The 21389-nt window shown below is 39.6% G+C and overlaps 1 pseudogene; it reads left to right on the forward strand.

Moving 5' to 3' along the window:
* Positions 1-20402: 20402 nt before the first annotated feature.
* On the forward strand, positions 20403-20470 carry LOC138848335 (U6 spliceosomal RNA; annotated as a pseudogene).
* The last annotated feature ends 919 nt before the right edge of the window (positions 20471-21389 follow it).

Genomic DNA, 21389 nt, shown 5'->3' on the forward strand with positions numbered 1-21389 from the left:
TTCCACAGACTGACTTTGGAATTCTGATTGAATTCACCTCAAAATCGCACTCACACTCATTTGGGAGGGAATTAGAATCTGTCCCCTCAGCAGAAGCGTTCTATGTCATTTTCCAAAACACAGAAACTCATCTTGGTCGTGTTGCCTGTAGATTTCTAATCCTGACAGGGCAATGCGCTGTGTTTTTTTTTTTTTTTCTTTCTGTCATAATGGCTACTCTCCAAAATCTTGCTTGTATTGCATCAGAATACAATATTTGGGAATAAGAAGGCAAAACCGACTCAGACCCAGAAAACATTTAGGAAATTGGCACTCAAGAAACCACAAATTGGCTGAGGCACCCAAAACAATGACAGCAAGCCAGAAGTGGAGCAAGCCAACAGCGGTGGCCTGATTGAAAAAGAACCTTCCTCTTGTGCCCTGAACTCAATATGCCAGCCTCAAAATCAAAGCTCACATCAGAAAATTCATTACAAACCATGATAAATAAGGGAAATGTGAAAAAGCCAAAGAAATGCAAGAGTCCTTTGTGATATTTGGCAGGATTTAGACACAAAGAAACTGGCTGTTTCCAGATTCATCCCCCCCTTCCACAGACTGACTTTGGAATTCTGATTGAATTCACCTCAAGATCGCTCTCACACTCCATTTGGAGGGAATTAGAATCTGTCAGCTCAGCAGAAGCGTTCCATGTCATTTTCCAAAACACAGAATCTCATCTTGGTTGTGTTGCCTATGGATTTCTAATCCTGAAAGGTCAATTTGCTGTTTTTTTTTTTTTTTCTTTCATGATGGGTACTCTGTCCAAAATCTTGCTTGTATTGCATCAGAATACAAAATTTGGGAAGGAAGAAGACAAAACCAACTCAGACCCCGAAAACATTTAGGAAATTGCCACACAAGAAACCACAAATCAGCTGAGGCACCCAAAAAAATGACAGCAAGCCAGAAGTGGAGCAAGCCAACAGCTGTGCCCTGATTGAAAAAGAACCTTCCTCTTGTGCCCTGAACTCAATATGCCAGCCTCAAAACCAAAGCTCACATCAGAAAATTCATTACAAACCATGATAAATAAGGGAAATGTGAAAAAGCCAAAGAAATGCAAGAGTCCTTTGTGATATTTGGCAGGATTTAGACACAAAGAAACTGGCTGTTTCCAGATTCATCCCCCCCTTCCACAGACTGACTTTGGAATTCTGATTGAATTCACCTCAAGATCGCTCTCATACTCCATTTGGAGGGAATTAGAATCTGTCACCTCAGCAGAAGCGTTCCATGTCATTTTCCAAAACACAGAATCTCATCTTGGTTGTGTTGCCTATGGATTTCTAATCCTGAATGGTAAATTTGCTGTGTTTTTTTTTTCTTTCATAATGGCTACTCTGTCCAAAATCTTGCTTGTATTGCATCAGAATACAAAATTTGGGAAGGAAGAAGGCAAAACCAACTCAGACCAGAAAACATTTAGGAAATTGCCACACAAGAAACCACAAATCAGCTGAGGCACCCAAAACAATGACAGCAAGCCAGAAGTGGAGCAAGCCAACAGCTGTGCCCTGATTGAAAAAGAACCTTCCTCTTGTGCCCTGAACTCAATATGCCAGCCTCAAAACCAAAGCTCACATCAGAAAATTCATTACAAACCATGATAAATAAGAAAAAAGAGAAAAAAGCTAAAAAAATGCAAGAATCCATAATGATATAGGGCTTGATTTAGTCGCTAGGAAACCACCTGTTCCCAGATACATCCACCCCTCCAGCTGACAGCCTGTGGAATTCTGACTGAATTAACCTGAAAATCACAGTGAAACTCAGTTTGGAGGCAATTAATATCTGTCACCTCAGCCAAAGTGTTCCATTTTATTTTCATAAACACAAAAACTCACCTTGGTCATGTTACCTGTAGATTTCTAAGCTTCAAACGCCTATTTGTTGTGTTTTTTCTTTCATAATGGCTATTCTGTACAAAGTCTTCTTTGCATTGCATCAGAATACAAAATTTGGGAAGGAAGAAGGCAAAACCAACTCAGACCCAGAAAACATTTGGGAAATTGCCACACAAGAAACCACAAATCGGCTGAGGCACTCAAAACAATGACAGCAAGCCAGAAGTGGAGCAAGCCAACAGCTGTGCCCTGATTGAAAAAGAACCTTCCTCTTGTGCCCTGAACTCAATATGCCAGCCTCAAAACCAAAGCTCACATCAGAAAATTCATTACAAACCATGATAAATAAGAAAAAAAGAAAAAAGCCAAAAAAATGCAAGAATTCATAATGATATTGGGTTTGATTTAGTTGCAAGGAAACCGGCTGTTCCCAGATTCATCCACCACTAAAGCTGACTGCCTGTGGAATTCTGACTGAATTAACCTGACAATCGCCGTGAAACTCAAGAAACCAAATTTCAGCTGAGGCACCCAAAACAAAGACAATAGCCAGAATTGGAGCACACCAACAGCTGTGCCCTGTTTGAAAAAGACCATTCCTCAGGTGCCCTGAACTCTATATTGCAGCCTCAAAACCAAAGCTCACATCAGAAAATTCATTACAAACCATGATAAATTAGGGAAATGTGAAAAAGCCAAAGAAATGCAAGAGTCCTTTGTGATATTTGGCTGGATTTAGACACAAAGAAACTGGCTGTTTCCAGATTCATCCCCCCCTTCCACAGACTGACTTTGGAATTCTGATTGAATTCACCTCAAAATCGCACTCACACTCATTTGGGAGGGAATTAGAATCTGTCCCCTCAGCAGAAGCGTTCTATGTCATTTTCCAAAACACAGAAACTCATCTTGGTCGTGTTGCCTGTAGATTTCTAATCCTGAAAGGGCAATGCGCTGTGTTTTTTTTTTTTTTTCTTTCTGTCATAATGGCTACTCTCCAAAATCTTGCTTGTATTGCATCAGAATACAATATTTGGGAATAAGAAGGCAAAACCGACTCAGACCCAGAAAACATTTAGGAAATTGGCACTCAAGAAACCACAAATTGGCTGAGGCACCCAAAACAATGACAGCAAGCCAGAAGTGGAGCAAGCCAACAGCGGTGGCCTGATTGAAAAAGAACCTTCCTCTTGTGCCCTGAACTCAATATGCCAGCCTCAAAATCAAAGCTCACATCAGAAAATTCATTACAAACCATGATAAATAAGGGAAATGTGAAAAAGCCAAAGAAATGCAAGAGTCCTTTGTGATATTTGGCAGGATTTAGACACAAAGAAACTGGCTGTTTCCAGATTCATCCCCCCCTTCCACAGACTGACTTTGGAATTCTGATTGAATTCACCTCAAGATCGCTCTCACACTCCATTTGGAGGGAATTAGAATCTGTCACCTCAGCAGAAGCGTTCCATGTCATTTTCCAAAACACAGAATCTCACCTTGGTTGTGTTGCCTATGGATTTCTAATACTGAAAGGTCAATTTGCTGTGTTTTTTTTTTTTTTCTTTCATGATGGGTACTCTGTCCAAAATCTTGCTTGTATTGCATCAGAATACAAAATTTGGGAAGGAAGAAGACAAAACCAACTCAGACCCCGAAAACATTTAGGAAATTGCCACACAAGAAACCACAAATCAGCTGAGGCACCCAAAACAATGACAGCAAGCCAGAAGTGGAGCAAGCCAACAGCTGTGCCCTGATTGAAAAAGAACCTTCCTCTTGTGCCCTGAACTCAATATGCCAGCCTCAAAACCAAAGCTCACATCAGAAAATTCATTACAAACCATGATAAATAAGGGAAATGTGAAAAAGCCAAAGAAATGCAAGAGTCCTTTGTGATATTTGGCAGGATTTAGACACAAAGAAACTGGCTGTTTCCAGATTCATCCCCCCCTTCCACAGACTGACTTTGGAATTCTGATTGAATTCACCTCAAGATCGCTCTCATACTCCATTTGGAGGGAATTAGAATCTGTCACCTCAGCAGAAGCGTTCCATGTCATTTTCCAAAACACAGAATCTCATCTTGGTTGTGTTGCCTATGGATTTCTAATCCTGAATGGTAAATTTGCTGTGTTTTTTTTTTCTTTCATAATGGCTACTCTGTAAAAAATGTTGCTTGTATTGCATCAGAATACAAAATTTGGGAAGGAAGAAGGCAAAACCAACTCAGACCAGAAAACATTTAGGAAATTGCCACACAAGAAACCACAAATCAGCTGAGGCAACCAAAACAATGACAGCAAGCCAGAAGTGGAGCAAGCCAACAGCTGTGCCCTGATTGAAAAACAACCTTCCTCTTGTGCCCTGAACTCAATATGCCAGCCTCAAAACCAAAGCTCACATCAGAAAATTCATTACAAACCATGATAAATAAGGGAAATGTGAAAAAGCCAAAGAAATGCAAGAGTCCTTTGTGATATTTGGCAGGATTCAGACAAAAAGAAACTGGCTGTTTCCAGATTCATCCCCCCCTTCCTCAGACTGACTTTGGAATTTTGATTGAATTCACCTCAAAATCGCTCTCACACTCCATTTGGAGGGAATTAGAATCTGTCACCTCAGCAGAAGCGTTCCATGTCATTTTCCAAAACACAGAATCTCACCTTGGTTGTGTTGCCTATGGATTTCTAATCCTGAAAGGTCAATTTGCTGTGTTTTTTTTTTTCTTTCATAATGGCTACTCTGTAAAAAATGTTGCTTGTATTGCATCAGAATACAAAATTTGGGAAGGAAGAAGACAAAACCAACTCAGACCCAGAAAACATTTAGGAAATTGCCACACAAGAAACCACAAATCAGCTGAGGCACCCAAAACAATGACAGCAAGCCAGAAGTGGAGCAAGCCAACAGCTGTGCCCTGATTGAAAAAGAACCTTCCTCTTGTGCCCTGAACTCAATATGCCAGCCTCAAAACCAAAGCTCACATCAGAAAATTCATTACAAACCATGATAAATAAGAAAAAAGAGAAAAAAGCCAAAAAAATGCAAGAATCCATAATGATATAAGGCTTGATTTAGTTGCTAGGAAACCGGCTGTTCCCGGATTCATCCACCCCTCCAGCTGACTGCCTGTGGAATTCTGACTGAATTAACCTGAAAATCACTGTGAAACTCAGTTTGGAGGCCATTAATATCTGTCACCTCAGCCAAAGTGTTCCATTTTATTTTCATAAAGACAAAAACTCACCTTGGTCATGTTACCTGTAGATTTCTAAGCTTCAAACGCCTATTTGTTGTGTTTATTCTTTCATAATGGCTATTTTGTACAAACTCTTCTTTACATTGCATCAGAATACAAAATTTGGGAAGGAAGAAGGCAAAGCCAACTCAGACCCTGAAAACATTTGGGAAATTGCCACACAAGAAACCACAAATCGGCTGAGGCACTCAAAACAATGACAGCAAGCCAGAAGTGGAGCAAGCCAACAGCTGTGCCCTGATTGAAAAAGAACCTTCCTCTTGTGCCCTGAACTCAATATTGCAGCCTCAAAACCAAAGCTCACATCAGAAAATTCATTACAAACCATGATAAATAAGAAAAAAGAGAAAAAAGCCAAAGAAACGCAAGAATCCATAATGATATTGGGTTTGATTTAGTTGCAAGGAAACCGGCTGTTCCCAGATTCATCCACCACTAAAGCTGACTGCCTGTGGAATTCTGACTGAATTAACCTGACAATTGCAGTGAAACTCAATATACCAAATTTCAGCTGAGGTCCCAAAACAAAGACAATAGCCAGAATTGGAGCACACCAACAGCTGTGCCCTGTTTGAAAAAGACCATTCCTCAGGTGCCCTGAACTCTATATTGCAGCCTCAAATCCAAAGCTCACATCAGAAAATTCATTACAAACCATGATAAATAAGGGAAATGTGAAAAAGCCAAAGAAATGCAAGAGTCCTTTTTGATATTTGGCTGGATTTAGACACAAAGAAACTGGCTGTTTCCAGATACATCCCCCCCTTCCACAGATTGACTTTGGAATTCTGATTGAATTCACCTCAAAATCGCACTCACACTCAATTGGGAGGGAATTAGAATCTGTCCCCTCAGCAGAAGCGTTCTATGTCATTTTCCAAAACACAGAAACTCATCTTGGTTGTGTTGCCTATAGATTTCTAATCCTGAAAGGGCAATGCACTGTGTTTTTTTTTTTTTTCTTTCATAATGGCTACTCTCCAAAATCTTGCTTGTATTGCATCAGAATACAAAATTTGGGAATAAGAAGGCAAAACCGACTCAGACCCAGAAAGCATTTAGGAAATTGCCACTCAAGAAACCACAAATCGGCTGAGGCACCCAAAACAATGACAGCAAGCCAGAATTGGAGCAAGCCAACAGCTGTGCCCTGATTGAAAAAGAACCTTCCTCTTGTGCCCTGAACTCAATATGCCAGCCTCAAAACCAAAGCTCACATCAGAAAATTCATTACAAACCATGATAAATAAGGGAAATGTGAAAAAGCCAAAGAAATGCAAGAGTCCTTTGTGATATTTGGCAGGATTTAGACACAAAGAAACTGGCTGTTTCCAGATTCATCCCCCCCTTCCACAGATTGACTTTGGAATTCTGATTGAATTCACCTCAAAATCGCTCTCACACTCCATTTGGAGGGAATTAGAATCTGTCACCTCAGCAGAAGCGTTCCATGTCATTTTCCAAAACACAGAATCTCACCTTGGTTGTGTTGCCTATGGATTTCTAATCCTGAAAGGTCAATTTGCTGTGTTTTTTTTTTTTCTTTCATAATGGCTACTCTGTAAAAAATGTTGCTTGTATTGCATCAGAATACAAAATTTGGGAAGGAAGAAGACAAAACCAACTCAGACCCAGAAAACATTTAGGAAATTGCCACACAAGAAACCACAAATCAGCTGAGGCACCCAAAACAATGACAGCAAGCCAGAAGTGGAGCAAGCCAACAGCTGTGCCCTGATTGAAAAAGAACCTTCCTCTTGTGCCCTGAACTCAATATGCCAGCCTCAAAACCAAAGCTCACATCAGAAAATTCATTACAAACCATGATAAATAAGGGAAATGTGAAAAAGCCAAAGAAATGCAAGAGTCCTTTGTGATATTTGGCAGGATTTAGACACAAAGAAACTGGCTGTTTCCAGATTCATCCCCCCCTTCCACAGACAGACTTTGGAATTCTGATTGAATTCACCTCAAGATCGCTCTCATACTCCATTTGGAGGGAATTAGAATCTGTCACCTCAGCAGAAGCGTTCCATGTCATTTTCCAAAACACAGAATCTCATCTTGGTTGTGTTGCCTATGGATTTCTAATCCTGAATGGTAAATTTGCTGTGTTTTTTTTTTCTTTCATAATGGCTACTCTGTAAAAAATGTTGCTTGTATTGCATCAGAATACAAAATTTGGGAAGGAAGAAGGCAAAACCAACTCAGACCAGAAAACATTTAGGAAATTGCCACACAAGAAACCACAAATCAGCTGAGGCAACCAAAACAATGACAGCAAGCCAGAAGTGGAGCAAGCCAACAGCTGTGCCCTGATTGAAAAACAACCTTCCTCTTGTGCCCTGAACTCAATATGCCAGCCTCAAAACCAAAGCTCACATCAGAAAATTCATTACAAACCATGATAAATAAGGGAAATGTGAAAAAGCCAAAGAAATGCAAGAGTCCTTTGTGATATTTGGCAGGATTTAGACACAAAGAAAGTGGCTGTTTCCAGATTCATCCCCCCCTTCCACAGACTGACTTTGGAATTCTGATTGAATTCACCTCATGATCGCTCTCACACTCCATTTGGAGGGAATTAGAATCTGTCACCTCAGCAGAAGCGTTCCATGTCATTTTCCAAAACACAGAATCTCATCTTGGTTGTGTTGCCTATGGATTTCTAATCCTGAATGGTAAATTAGCTGTGTTTTTTTTTTCTTTCATAATGGCTACTCTGTCCAAAATCTTGCTTGTATTGCATCAGAATACAAAATTTGGGAAGGAAGAAGGCAAAACCAACTCAGACCCCGAAAACATTTAGGAAATTGCCACACAAGAAACCACAAATCAGCTGAGGCACCCAAAACAATGACAGCAAGCCAGAAGTGGAGCAAGCCAACAGCTGTGCCCTGATTGAAAAAGAACCTTCCTCTTGTGCCCTGAACTCAATATGCCAGCCTCAAAACCAAAGCTCACATCAGAAAATTCATTACAAACCATGATAAATAAGAAAAAAGAGAAAAAAGCCAAAGAAATGCAAGAGTCCTTTGTGATATTTGGCAGGATTCAGACAAAAAGAAACTGGCTGTTTCCAGATTCATCCCCCCCTTCCTCAGACTGACTTTGGAATTTTGATTGAATTCACCTCAAAATCGCTCTCACACTCCATTTGGAGGGAATTAGAATCTGTCACCTCAGCAGAAGCGTTCCATGTCATTTTCCAAAACACAGAATCTCACCTTGGTTGTGTTGCCTATGGATTTCTAATCCTGAAAGGTCAATTTGCTGTGTTTTTTTTTTTTTCTTTCATAATGGCTACTCTGTAAAAAATGTTGCTTGTATTGCATCAGAATACAAAATTTGGGAAGGAAGAAGACAAAACCAACTCAGACCCAGAAAACATTTAGGAAATTGCCACACAAGAAACCACAAATCAGCTGAGGCACCCAAAACAATGACAGCAAGCCAGAAGTGGAGCAAGCCAACAGCTGTGCCCTGATTGAAAAAGAACCTTCCTCTTGTGCCCTGAACTCAATATGCCAGCCTCAAAACCAAAGCTCACATCAGAAAATTCATTACAAACCATGATAAATAAGAAAAAAGAGAAAAAAGCCAAAAAAATGCAAGAATCCATAATGATATAAGGCTTGATTTAGTTGCTAGGAAACCGGCTGTTCCCGGATTCATCCACCCCTCCAGCTGACTGCCTGTGGAATTCTGACTGAATTAACCTGAAAATCACTGTGAAACTCAGTTTGGAGGCCATTAATATCTGTCACCTCAGCCAAAGTGTTCCATTTTATTTTCATAAACACAAAAACTCACCTTGGTCATGTTACCTGTAGATTTCTAAGCTTCAAACGCCTATTTGTTGTGTTTTTTCTTTCATAATGGCTATTTTGTACAAACTCTTCTTTACATTGCATCAGAATACAAAATTTGGGAAGGAAGAAGGCAAAGCCAACTCAGACCCTGAAAACATTTGGGAAATTGCCACACAAGAAACCACAAATCGGCTGAGGCACTCAAAACAATGACAGCAAGCCAGAAGTGGAGCAAGCCAACAGCTGTGCCCTGATTGAAAAAGAACCTTCCTCTTGTGCCCTGAACTCAATATTGCAGCCTCAAAACCAAAGCTCACATCAGAAAATTCATTACAAACCAAGATAAATAAGAAAAAAGAGAAAAAAGCCAAAGAAACGCAAGAATCCATAATGATATTGGGTTTGATTTAGTTGCAAGGAAACCAGCTGTTCCCAGATTCATCCACCACTAAAGCTGACTGCCTGTGGAATTCTGACTGAATTAACCTGACAATTGCAGTGAAACTCAAGATACCAAATTTCAGCTGAGGTCCCAAAACAAAGACAATAGCCAGAATTGGAGCACACCAACAGCTGTGCCCTGTTTGAAAAAGACCATTCCTCAGGTGCCCTGAACTCTATATTGCAGCCTCAAATCCAAAGCTCACATCAGAAAATTCATTACAAACCATGATAAATAAGGGAAATGTGAAAAAGCCAAAGAAATGCAAGAGTCCTTTTTGATATTTGGCTGGATTTAGACACAAAGAAACTGGCTGTTTCCAGATACATCCCCCCCTTCCACAGATTGACTTTGGAATTCTGATTGAATTCACCTCAAAATCGCACTCACACTCAATTGGGAGGGAATTAGAATCTGTCCCCTCAGCAGAAGCGTTCTATGTCATTTTCCAAAACACAGAAACTCATCTTGGTTGTGTTGCCTATAGATTTCTAATCCTGAAAGGGCAATGCGCTGTGTTTTTTTTTTTTTTCTTTCATAATGGCTACTCTCCAAAATCTTGCTTGTATTGCATCAGAATACAAAATTTGGGAATAAGAAGGCAAAACCGACTCAGACCCAGAAAGCATTTAGGAAATTGCCACTCAAGAAACCACAAATCGGCTGAGGCACCCAAAACAATGACAGCAAGCCAGAATTGGAGCAAGCCAACAGCTGTGCCCTGATTGAAAAAGAACCTTCCTCTTGTGCCCTGAACTCAATATGCCAGCCTCAAAACCAAAGCTCACATCAGAAAATTCATTACAAACCATGATAAATAAGGGAAATGTGAAAAAGCCAAAGAAATGCAAGAGTCCTTTGTGATATTTGGCAGGATTTAGACACAAAGAAACTGGCTGTTTCCAGATACATCCCCCCCTTCCACAGATTGACTTTGGAATTCTGATTGAATTCACCTCAAAATCGCACTCACACTCCATTTGGAGGGAATTAGAATCTGTCACCTCAGCAGAAGCGTTCCATGGCATTTTCCAAAACACAGAATCTCACCTTGGTTGTGTTGCCTATGGATTTCTAATCCTGAAAGGTCAATTTGCTGTGTTTTTTTTTTTTTCTTTCATAATGGCTACTCTGTCCAAAATCTTGCTTGTATTGCATCAGAATACAAAATTTGGGAATAAGAAGGCAAAACCAACTCAGACCCCGAAAACATTTAGTAAATTGCCACACAAGAAACCACAAATTGGCTGAGGCACCCAAAACAATGACAGCAAGCCAGAAGTGGAGCAAGCCAACAGCTGTGCCCTGATTGAAAAAGAACCTTCCTCTTGTGCCCTGAACTCAATATGCCAGCCTCAAAACCAAAGCTCACATCAGAAAATTCATTACAAACCATGATAAATAAGAAAAAAGAGAAAAAAGCCAAAAAAATGCAAGAATCCATAATGATATAGGGCTTGATTTAGTCGCTAGGAAACCGGCTGTTCCCGGATTCATCCACCCCTCCAGCTGACTGCCTGTGGAATTCTGACTGAATTAACCTGAAAATCACAGTGAAACTCAGTTTGGAGGCAATTAATATCTGTCACCTCAGCCAAAGTATTCCATTTTATTTTCATAAACACAAAAACTCACCTTGGTCATGTTACCTGTAGATTTCTAAGCTTCAAACACCTATTTTTTGTGTTTTTTATTTCATAATGGCTATTCTGTACAAATTCTTCTTTGCATTGCATCAGAATACAAAATTTGGGAATAAGAAGGCAAAGCCGACTCAGACCCAGAAAACATTTAGGAAATTGGCACACAAGAAACCAGAAATCGGCTGAGGCATCCAAAACAATGACAGCAAGCCAAAATTGGAGCAAGCGAACAGCTGTGCCCTGATTGAAAAAGAACCTTCCTCTTGTGCCCTGAACTCAATATGCCAGCCTCAAAACCAAAGCTCACATCAGAAAATTCATTACAAACCATGATAAATAAGAAAAAAGAGAAAAAAGCCAAAGAAATGCAAGAATCCATAATGATATAGGGCTTGATTTAGTCACTAGGAAACCGGCTGTTCCCGGATTCATTCACCCCTCCAGCTGACTGCCTGTGGAATTCTGACTGAATTAACCTGAAAATCACAGTGAAACTCAGTTTGGAGGCAATTAATATCTGTCACCTCAGCCAAAGTGTTCCATTTTATTTTCATAAACACAAAAACTCACCTTGGTCATGTTACCTGTAGATTTCTAAGCTTCAAACGCCTATTTGTTGTGTTTTTTCTTTCATAATGGCTATTCTGTACAAAGTCTTCTTTAAATTGCATCAGAATACAAAATTTGGGAAGGAAGAAGGCAAAGCCAACTCAGACCCTGAAAACATTTGGGAAATTGCCACACAAGAAACCACAAATCGGCTGAGGCACTCAAAACAATGACAGCAATCCAGAAGTGGAGCAAGCCAACAGCTGTGCCCTGATTGAAAAAGAACCATCCTCTTGTGCCCTGAACTCGATATTGCAGCCTCAACCAAAGCTCACATCAGAAAATTCATTACAAACCAAGATAAATAAGAAAAAAGAGAAAAAAGACAAATAAATCTAAGAATCCATAAGGATATTGGGTTTGATTTAGTTGCAAGGAAACCGGCTGTTCCCAGATTCATCCACCACTAAAGCTGACTGCCTGTGGAATTCTGACTGAATTAACCTGACAATCGCAGTGAAACTCAAGAAACCAAATTTCAGCTGAGGCACCCAAAACAAAGACAATAGCCAGAATTGGAGCACACCAACAGCTGTGCCCTGTTTCAAAAAGACCATTCCTCTGGTGCCCTGAACTCTATATTGCAGCCTCAAAACCAAAGCTCACATCAGAAAATTCATTACAAACCATGATAAATAAGGGAAATGTGAAAAAGCCAAAGAAATGCAACAGTCCTTTGTGATATTTGGCAGGATTTAGACACAAAGAAACTGGCTGTTTCCAGATTCATCCCCCCCTTCCACAGACTGACTCTGGAATTCTGATTGAATTCACCTCAAAATCACACTCACACTCATTTGGGAGGGAATTAGAATCTGTCCCCTCAGCAGAAGCGTTCTATGTCATTTTCCAAAACACAGAAACTCATCTTGGTCGTGTTGCCTGTAGATTTCTAATCCTGAAAGGGCAATGCGCTGTGTTTTTTTTTTTTTTTTTCTTTCATAATGGCTACTCTCCAAAATCTTGCTTGTATTGCATCAGAATACAAAATTTGGGAATAAGAAGGCAAAACCGACTCAGACCCAGAAAGCATTTAGGAAATTGCCACTCAAGAAACCACAAATCGGCTGAGGCACCCAAAACAATGACAGCAAGCCAGAATTGGAGCAAGCCAACAGCTGTGCCCTGATTGAAAAAGAACCTTCCTCTTGTGCCCTGAACTCAATATGCCAGCCTCAAAACCAAAGCTCACATCAGAAAATTCATTACAAACCATGATAAATAAGGGAAATGTGAAAAAGCCAAAGAAATGCAAGAGTCCTTTGTGATATTTGGCAGGATTTAGACACAAAGAAACTGGCAGTTTCCAGATTCATCCCCCCCTTCCACAGACTGACTTTGGAATTCTGATTGAATTCACCTCAAAATCACTCTCACACTCCATTTGGAGGGAATTAGAATCTGTCACCTCAGCAGAAGCGTTCCATGTCATTTTCCAAAACACAGAATCTCACCTTGGTTGTGTTGCCTATGGATTTCTAATCCTGAAAGGTCAATTTGCTGTGTTTTTTTTTTTTCTTTCATAATGGCTACTCTGTCCAAAATCTTGCTTGTATTGCATCAGAATACAAAATTTGGGAAGGAAGAAGGCAAAACCAACTCAGACCCCGAAAACATTTAGGAAATTGCCACACAAGAAACCACAAATCAGCTGAGGCACCCAAAACAATGACAGCAAGCCAGAAGTGGAGCAAGCCAACAGCTGTGCCCTGATTGAAAAAGAACCTTCCTCTTGTGCCCTGAACTCAATACGCCAGCCTCAAAACCAAAGCTCACATCAGAAAATTCATTACAAACCATGATAAATAAGAAAAAAGAGAAAAAAGCCAAAGAAATGCAAGAATCCATAATGATATAGGGCTTGATTTAGTCGCTAGGCAACCGGCTGTTCCCGGATTCATCCACCCCTCCAGCTGACTGCCTGTGGAATTCTGACTGAATTAACCTGAAAATCACAGTGAAACTCAGTTTGGAGGCAATTAATATCTGTCACCTCAGCCAAAGTGTTCCATTTGATTTTCCAAAACACAAAAACTCACCTTGGTCGTGTTACCTGTAGATTTATATTCTTCAAATGCCCATTTGTAATGTTTTTTATTTCATAATGGCTACTCTGTCCAAACTCTTGTTTGTGTTGCGTCAGAATACAGAATTTGGGAATGAAGAAGGCAAAGCCAACTCAGACCCGAAAACATTTAGGAAATTGCCACACAAGAAACCACAAATCGGCTGAGGCACCCAAAACAATGACAGCAAGCCAGAATTGAAGCAGGCCAACAGCTATGCCCTGTTTGAAAAAGACCATTCCTCCTGTGCACTGAACTCTATATTGCAGCCTCAAAACCAAAGCTCACATCAGAAAATTCATTACAAACCATGATAAAAAGAAAAAAGAGAAAGAAGCCAAAGAAATGCAAGAGTCCTTTGTGATATTGGGCTTGATTTAGTTGCAAGGAAACCAGCTGTTCCCGGATTCATCCACCCCTCCTAGCTGACTGGCTGTGGAATTCTGATTGAATTCACCTGAAAATCGCACTCACTCTCGATTTGGAGGAAATTAATATCTGCCCCTCAGTGGAAGGGTTCTATGTCATTTTCCAAAACCCAAAAACTCATCTTGGTCAAGTTGCCTATGATTTCTAATCATGAAAACCCAATATGTTCTGTTTTTCAATTTCCTGATGGATCCTCGTTCTAAACCCTTGTTTGTATTGCATCAGAATACACAATTTGAAAAGGAAAAAGGCAAAACCAACTCAGACCAACAAAGCATTTAGGAAAAAGTCGCTCAAAATGAAAAATTGCCTGAGGCACCCAAAGCAATTACAGAAAGCCAGAATTGGAGAGAAACAACAGCTGTGCCCTAATTGAAAAAGACCATTCCTCTGGTTCCCTGAACTCCTTAAGCCAGCCTCAAAACCACAACCCACATCAGAAAATTTATTACAAACCATGTAAATAAGAAAATGTGAAAAATGCAAAAAAGAAAAAAGAAATGCAAGAGTCCTTCGTGATATGGCGCTTGTTTTAGTACAAGGAAACCAGCTGTTTCCGGATTCATCCACCCCTCCCAGCTGACTGACTGTGGAATTCTGATTGTATTCACCTGAAAAGAGAGAACATTTATAAGTATATTGGGACTGTGGAACCTGTCATTTACCAATCACATGTTAGACTGAATCATAGACCAAATATAGGGAAGAAATCCTATGCATGTAAACCTTGTGGGAATTCATTCAGTATTAAATACCCTCCATCACAGCACTCATATTGTGGAAAACCCTCATGTGTGTAATGATTGTGTGGAAACCACTCACCAGAAGTCAGATCTCATTAGACATCAGAGAATTCACACAGGGTTGAAATCTTACAAATCTAATGACTGTGGGAAGTTCTTTGGCCAGAAGAAACACCTCATAAATCATCAGAGAATTCACACAGGTGAGAAACCTTTTGAATGTAATGACTGTGGAAAATCCTTTGGCCAGAAGGCAAACCTCATAAATCATCAGAGAATTCACACAGGTGAGAAACCTTATGAATGCAATTACTATGGAAAATCCTTTGGCCAGAAGGCAAACCTCATAAATCATCAGAGAATTCACAGAGGGGAGAAACCTTATGAATGCAATCATTGTGGAAAAGCCTTTGCTGAGAAATCAAAGCTCACAAAGCATCAGACAATTTGTACTGGGGGAAACCTTATGATTGCAATGACTGTGGAAAAACCTTTGCTGAGAAGTCAAACCTCAGAAAGTATCAGAGCCTTCACACCATGGAGAAAGCTTATAAATGAAATGACTGTGGAAAAGCCTTTGGTCCCATCCTTGCATACCAAGGATAAATCCCACTTGGTCTGGGTGGATGATCTTTCTGATGCATTGTTGGATTCAATTGGCCAGAATTCTGTTGCAGATCTTTGCATGTATGTTCATCAGGGAAATTGGTCTATAATTACTTTCTTTGTTGCACTTTTTTCAAGTTTAGGAATGAAGGTGATGTTGGCTTCATAGAAAGAATTTGGGAGAATCGCCTCTCTCTCAATTGTTTTGTATAACTTGAGAAGAATTGCAGTTAGTGCTTTAAATGTCTGTTAGAATTCAGCAGTGAAGCCTTCCAGTTTTGGGGTTTTCTTGGTAGTGATGGTCTTTATTACTGGTATCATTTCCATCTGGTTATGTGTGTGTTTAGGTTTTCTATATCTTTGTTGCTCAATTTAGGTAGGTTTTATGGATGGAAGGATGGTGGAAAGCCTCTTTGCTGTACTTCATAACTCATAAGATATCAGAGTATCCACACAGGGAATTTTCTACTTGACCTTTTTGTGCAAGTTATATCTCATGAAATATTAGAGAATTCACCAAGGGGAGAAATGCATGAATATAATACATGTGAATAGCCTTTGTGGTGCAAATCAGACCTCATCAAACATAAAAGAATTCTCATGGGGAGCAATTTTATGAATGTAATGACTCAGAGCCTTTTACCATAATTCAGCCCTCATTGTACATCATCAAATTCATATAGGGAAAAACTCCTTTGAAAGTAAAATCCCTTTAATTAGAAGCCATACCTCATAAGACAACAGGGAATTCACGTGGGAGAGAAACCTTATGGGTGTAATGAGTGTTGGAAAGCTCTGCCCAAATCTCTCCTTATATCAGAATGCACAACATATATATCTAATGAATGAAATAAATGTGAGAAAGTCATTTCACATAGGTAATGCCTCATAATCCATCATGGAATTTGAACAAGGGAGAGACCTTAACAATATAATGAATGTGGAAGAGCTTTTCTCCAAAATTCATGTAAGTATTGTGACAAAACCTTTTGCTGGAAATCACATCCTATCCAACAGAGACTCATGTAAAGGAGAAAGCTTATAAATATTATTAGAGTCAGAAGTCAATGGTACATCAGAGAATTGACACAGGTGGTTTCTTAGGCGTATACTGATTGTGCAAAAACATTTTCTTTATTTCAGGCTTGTATAGACACAGAATTCACAAAAGGTGATAGTCTTTGCATGCTGTAAATACAATAAAACCTTTAGCCAGAAATTAGACATCAACAGACTTCAGAGAATTCATAAGGAACAAAAGTCTATGCAATGAATTTGGAAAATGTATTTCTGTTATAAATCAGTCTTCAATTCCCATGAATAGACTCACAAATGAGAAAACATGCATGCATAGAAAAGTTTTGTACCATAAATTATCTCTAGATGGTAAACTAATATATCACACAAAAGAAAAATCATGAGTGTAATGGAATTGGGAAACCCTTTGCTATAAGGCCGATTTCCAGAAAGCTTAGCAAGATTACAGAAAAGTCTCTGAAAATGTAACATGTCTGAAAGATTTGTTGGCATCACAAACTGGAGGATAGCTCAAGTGCATGTGTTTTTGTGCCTGGCATCCAAATTGATATCTCTTTTTCTTTGATGAATTCCTTGTTTATTTATTTAGCAGATTTAGAGACAAAGGATTCCTGTCCATTGATTTACTACTATATGCCCACAATTGCCATGGTAAAGTATATGGCAAAAACTGAGTGCTGGGGGCTGTGAATCTGATTCATCACTGATAACATTGAAGACATTGGTTCCTGGTTCTTATGCTGCTATGCATGGAAATGTTTCTCTAATTTCATTTTCAAATAGTTCATTGTTAATATAAAGAAATGCTTCTAATTTTTAAAATTTCATTGAAATAATTTGTGATTAATGTGTCCTAGTCATGCATTATTACAGGGTGTAGTGCAATATTTGCACACATTTATGCAGTAAAAAGTGATCAAGCTAAGCAACTACAGTTTTATTAAGTTTTTAAAGAGTTATTTATTTGAAAGACAGAGTTACAGAGAGAAGTAGCAGCAGAGAGAGAGAGAGGTCTTCCTCTGCCGGTTCACTCCCCAGATGGCCACAATGGCCGGAGCTCTGCCAATCTGATTCCAGGAACCAGGAGCTTCTTCCAGATCTCCCACTTGGGTGCAGGGACCCAAGGACTTGGGCCATCTTCTACTGCTTTCCCAGGCCATAGCAGAGAGTTGGATCAGAAGAGGAGCAGCCAGGACTAGAACTGGTACCCACAGGGGATGCTGGTGCTTCAGGCCAGGGTGTTAGCCCACTGTGCCACAATGCTGGCCCCCAAGCAACTACAGTTTCTAATTCTTCTCCATGATTTGAGACTACCAGCTCCTCTCCTTCAGTTCTTTACACAGAACCTAATATGGTTGAATGTAGTCATCTCATTATATTATGGAACACCAGAAGTTCTTTCTGCCTCTTTGATTTTTGATACCTATTATCCAATCCCCCTCTATCCCTAGCTGCTTCCCTTCTCAGCCTCTAGTAATCACAGTTCTGTGTTCAGATCCATTATTTTCTTTCACTTCCACATGTGACAAGGACCAGGTGACATTTGTGTTCCTGCTTCTGGCTTATTTCAATTAATTTAATAATATTTTGTTCTTTTTTTGTATCTAAAAGAGGTTGCCCTGTCCATTGTTTTTCACTGATGGACAGCTAGATTGGTTTCACATCCTGGCTGCAGTGAACTGTGTTATAGTGGCTGTGTTATGGGAAAATTGCTGTATCTTTGATATGCTCTCCTCCTTTCCTTCTAATAAAATTTCCTTATTCTATATAGCCAAGAGCAAGATAACTCTCACATGGTAGGTCAATTTTTATCTTAGTTTAATTTTTGTTATTTATTTGAAAGAGTTACAATAGAGGTAGAGACACAGAGAGGTCCTCCATTAGCTGGTTCGCTCTACAGATGACTACAAAGGCCAGAGTTATGCCATTCTGAAACCTGGAGACAGGAGCTTCCTCTGGGTCTCCCTCATGGGTGCATGGGCCCAAGGACTTGGGCCATCTTCTACTGCTATCCCAGGAGATAGCAGAGAGCTGTATTGGAAGAAGAGCAGCTGGAACTAGAACTGGCACCCAAATGGGATGCTGGCCCTTCAGGCCAGGGCTTTAACTCACTGCACAACAGCGCCAGCCCCAATTTTTATCCTTTTTAAGGAATGACCATACTGTTCTGCATAACATCTGTACTAACTTGTGTTTTCACCTACCATATATGGTGGTTTTCTTTTCCCATGTGCTCTCTAGCATTTGTTATTTTTTATCAGTTTGGCATAAAAATGATATAGTATTGTTCATGTTTTTGTGTATTTTGAAATCAGTTAATTTGTTTATTAAATCTTTATTATTTGAAAGGTGGATTTAGAGAGAGAGGGAAAGACATAGATAGCTTTCATCTGCTGGCTCACACCCCAGAGAGTTTCAACAGTTGAGCCTGGGGCATGCTGGAGTCAGGAGCTTCATCCAAGTCTCCCACATGAGTGGCAAGGACCTGAGTCCTTCGTCCATCTTCTGCTGGTTTCCCAGGTGTTTAGCAGTGAGCTAAATTGGAAGTGGAGATTCCTAAACTCAAAGTGGAACTCAGATGTTATGCTGGCCTCACAGATTGCAGCTTTCCCCACTTGGCCACAATGCCAGCCCCTCTATCAATTTAATTCCTCAAAAATAGCTCAGTAATGTTGGCATCTATCTCATTTTGTTTTTTCTCTGTTATTATTCAACTTATTGATGTCTTATTTTTGTTCACATTATTCCTCTCAATTGCTCTACCTGAGGTGAGTAGGGCTGCTGTGTTGCTTAAATGAAGTGTATGCTTTAGATTACTCATTTAATGAGTGCATGTCATTCACATAGCACTTCACTGAAGTTCTACTATGTCCCAAATCCTCTTCTAGGCACAGAATTTAGACCACTTTTCTCTTAGGCCCAGATCTTGCCTTTAACATACTACTTGGAATTTAGTAGCTCATGAAATCTGCAGACTGCATAAATGAATGAATATTTTGAGGGCTGTGCTTTTGTGGAGGAACTTCATAGGAGACCGAAGGAATAAAATAAATCAAAAGTATCCACAGTATATAGAATGTATACTATTTTACAAGTCACAGAGAAGAAGAAGAAGAAGGAAAGTAGTAAGACTAGAAAGTTTGTGGCAAGACTAACAGGCGCTGGTCAAGAACTTAATAAGCACATTAGGAAAGCAGTAAGGTTTCTTTTTTTTTTTTTTTGAGGAAAAGTTTTTATTTCTAGTGATGAAATTGGCTACAGAACATTATGAAAGTTTAAAAATACAAAGAGAATTGTCTATAATTAATAGATTCAAAATTTGACAATCAGTGAATATCATTATTAGTCATTACCAACAACAGTTATTGATTTGAAAGGCAGAGTGACAGGAAGAGGGAACCACTGCTTCACTCCCCAGACACTTGCAATAGCCAAAGCTTGACCAAGCCAAAACCAGGAACTGGGAATTCATTCTGGATGTCCCATTTGGGTGCAGGGACCCAAGCACTTCTGCCATCCTCCGTCTCCTCCCAGGGTGCACACTAGCAGAAACTTGCCTCAAAGCAGAGAAGCTACCACTCAAGCCAGGCATTTGTATATGGGATGTGGGTGTGTGGTGGTGATAGCAAGCCCTCATGGATAAAAAAAAAAAAAAAAAAAAAAAAACAAAGTTATTTCTATGCCAAGGAAATTACTCTGTAGTCTTTCTCTTATAAACTACGTATTGCTGAACCTAGATAATTTTTCCTTTATTTAACAATGACATGAAAATGTCAGTTGAGTTGGCTTTCCTGAAGACCTTGTTTCTTGAATATTAGTGGCTAGCTGAGATAAATTCTTTTCATCTCTTTCTCGCTTCGGCAGCACATGTGCTCGCTTCGGCAGCACATATACTAAAATTGGAATGATACAGAGAAGATTAGCATGCCCCTGCGCAGTAAGGTTTCTTTACCTCCCTGTAGGCTCTGCTCTCCAGAGGTGAACAGGGTCCTCTAAACCCACTTGCTGCACACACAAACACCTGAGTGTTGTATTCTCCCACAGGTGTTGGAGACTGATATGGTGTTCTGATTTATATTTACATAATGGCTAGTGACATCGGGCATATTCACATGTTTTGACCATGTACATTTCTTCTGAGAAATGTCTATTCAGATCCTTGCCTGTTTCTTCACTGTATTTTTTGGAGTTTTTCCAATTCAGGTAAATGTTCTGGAAATCTGTAAACATTCAGAGTTTTAACTTTTCCTGCCATCTGTTCATTGTATCTACACTCTGATGTTTACTTTGTTGTGAAGAAGTATCTTAGTTGGATATACTCAAATGTCTCTGTTTTTATTTTTGTGACTATTGCTATTGGAATCTTACCCAAAAGCTATTGTGTGTTGACAATATTTAGAGTTTCCCTATGTTTACTTGGGTTTGGGTCTTATGATTACATTTTAATTCACTGTGAGTTCACTTTCACATAGTGTAAGAGATGTTGGAGTCTCTTTTCAGGCTTCTACATATGGATAATCAAGTTCCTCTGCACCACTTGTGAAAGAGATTCTTCTTTCTCCAGTTCATTTTAGTTCCTTTGTTAAATATGAGTTGCTGGTAGAAATTTGGGTTTATTTCTATGCTACCAAGTCTTTTCCATTGAACTATGTGTCTGTTATTATATCAGTGCTAACACTTCTTCTTTTTTTTTTTTTGCAGTATATTTATTTGAAAGGCAGAGTTACAGAGAGGTAGAGGCAGAGAGAGAGAGAGGTCTTCCATCCACTGGTTTACTCCCCAAATGGCCACAATGGCCGGAGCTCTGTTGATCTGAATCCAAGTGTCAGGAGCTTCTTCCAGGTCTCTATGCAGGT

The sequence above is a fragment of the Oryctolagus cuniculus genome, chromosome 21, assembly GCF_051225735.1.
Source record: "Oryctolagus cuniculus isolate XC-2025 breed Fujian yellow rabbit chromosome 21, ASM5122573v1, whole genome shotgun sequence".
Classification (NCBI taxonomy): Eukaryota; Metazoa; Chordata; class Mammalia; order Lagomorpha; family Leporidae; genus Oryctolagus; species Oryctolagus cuniculus.